Here is a 2,207-nt window from a genome sequence, read left to right as displayed (position 1 = left end):
TTCTGTCCCACTATCTCCATGGGTGAATGCACCCCTCACGGTCCTGACTTTCTTTCTCATGTTCTCCCTCCTTCTGCTCCTCATCAGGACCTTGGGAGCTCAGTCCAGTGCTCCAGTGTGGGGCTCAGTCATTTTCTTCATCTATCGCCAGGTGGAGGTTCTATGGTGATATGCAAGAAATTCATCAGTATGGCTATAGGAACTGGCCTTTTCAGGCTCCCTCTTTTTAATTTTTTTATTAAGTATACAGTGTTCTGCCAGAAGAGGACACCATATCCCATTATAGATGGTTATGAACTACCATGTGGTTGCTGGGAATTGGGCTCAGGACCTCTGGAAGAGCAGCCTGTGTTCTTAACCTCTGAGCCATCTCTCCAGCCTGTTTCCTCTATTGTATCTTCAGCGCTGGCGATTCTCTCTTCCATCTCCTGTATTCTGCTGTTCATGCTTGCGTTTGTGGTTCCTGATCACTTTCTCATGATTTCTGTTTCTATAATTCCCTCAGTTTGTGTTTTCTTTATTGTCTCTATTTCAGTTTTCAAGTCCTGAATAATTTCTTTCATATGTTTGATTTCTTTTTCTTGGTTTTCTTTAAGTGATTTGCTGATGTTTTCCAATTTTTTGTTTGTCTTTTCCTCTATTTCTTTAAGGGAATTTCTCATTTCCTCTTTAAGAGTTTCAAACATTCTCTTGAAGTTATTTTCTAGGTCATTTTTCTTCTGTTTCATCAATATTTAGTTGTTCAGGTCATGCTGTTGTAGGGCCTTTCCGTTTTACTGGTATTGTGTTGCTCTATGCAGTGTTGTGTGTGTTCTTACCTTTTCTATTTATCTTTTCCTCTAATAGGTGTGGTGGGGACTATCTGAGATTCTGTTGAATAATCTTCTAGGTGCCAGTGAATCCAAAGCTCAGATGGTTGTTCCTCGTGGTACAGTCAGTGTCACAGTTCTAGCTACCCTGTTGGTTATTCCTGTTTCTGGAGATAGCTCAGCGCTTCTGTGCTTTGCTCTGTTCCCTTAGAGTTTGCTGTCTCGGGCCTACTTTGGCCTAGATTGCCAGTTTTGCCCTGTTTCTGTAAATCCTGGTCTGGAACCCCTGCTGCAGAAGTCCCTGGCTTGGAGTTGGACCTGGAAAGGTTTCTGGCTCTGATCTACTGCCTCGGAGGTCACCTGGAATTGCAGAGAACCTGCTTACTCCCTCAGAGGTCCCAGACTTAAGCAAGGACCCGCAGAGGTTCCAGGTTCCTGCCTATTCCCTTTGATGTTCCAGAACAATGCCTGGACCCACAGAGTTCCTGGCTTAGGCCTATTCCCTCTGAGGACCCAGACTCATGCCTGGCCCTGTGGAGATCTCTGGGTCCTGCCTATTCTCTCGGAGGTCCCAGGTTCACTCGCCCAGACTGGCAGAGGTCCTGGCTCAGGCCTATTTCCTGGGAGGTCCTGTTTCCAGGACTGGATTTGCTCCTGGCTTCTGCTCCCTTTCAAAATTCTGAACATCTCTTCTGCAGAAATTGACACAATTATCCTAAAATTTATATGGAAATGCAACGGATCCCAGTAACCAATTGTATTGAAGAAGAACCAAGTTGGAGGGTTCCCACTTTCTGATTTCAGAATACTCAACAAATAAAAACTCTCTGTGGGCTTCCTGGCCACCCTGAAGTGGGCTGCTTTGCCACACGCATGTACACGTGTCCTCAGCATCCTGGTAGTCAGTCTTGCTTCAGGTCCAAAGCAATGGAGCCAGCAACTATGAAGAGAAGCATCAGAGACTAACAACTTCCCTCCTCGTCATCCACTCCTCTTCCCTCCCTTCCCCCAGCTTCTTCCCTTTCCCCACCTCCTCTCTCTTTCTCTTTCCCTTTTCCTCCTTCCCTTTCTCCCTCTTTTCCTCCCTCCCTTCCTTCTTTCTTCTTTGTTCCTCTGGCAATTAAACCCAGGGTCTCATACCTGCTGACCGAGTGCTCTACCACTGAGCTAGTACTCCAGCCCTTTCATTGATTTTCAGGATTGTTTTGCTACAAAGGTCTCTAAGAGGCCATATGCCGGGGCCTCTGGGAGTACTGCTCCATTATTTCACCCTGTTGATGGCTGTGTGTGTGTGTGTGTGTGTGTGTGTGTGTGTGTGTGTGTGCTACTTTTCCGGTTACTTTCAGAAGTGTATCACCAGCAGACAGGCAAACAGAGTCAATGGTCCGCTCCTCTTGC

The sequence above is a fragment of the Arvicola amphibius genome, chromosome 6, assembly GCF_903992535.2.
Source record: "Arvicola amphibius chromosome 6, mArvAmp1.2, whole genome shotgun sequence".
In the NCBI taxonomy this organism is placed as follows: Eukaryota; Metazoa; Chordata; class Mammalia; order Rodentia; family Cricetidae; genus Arvicola; species Arvicola amphibius.
This window is presented reverse-complemented; position numbering follows the sequence as displayed.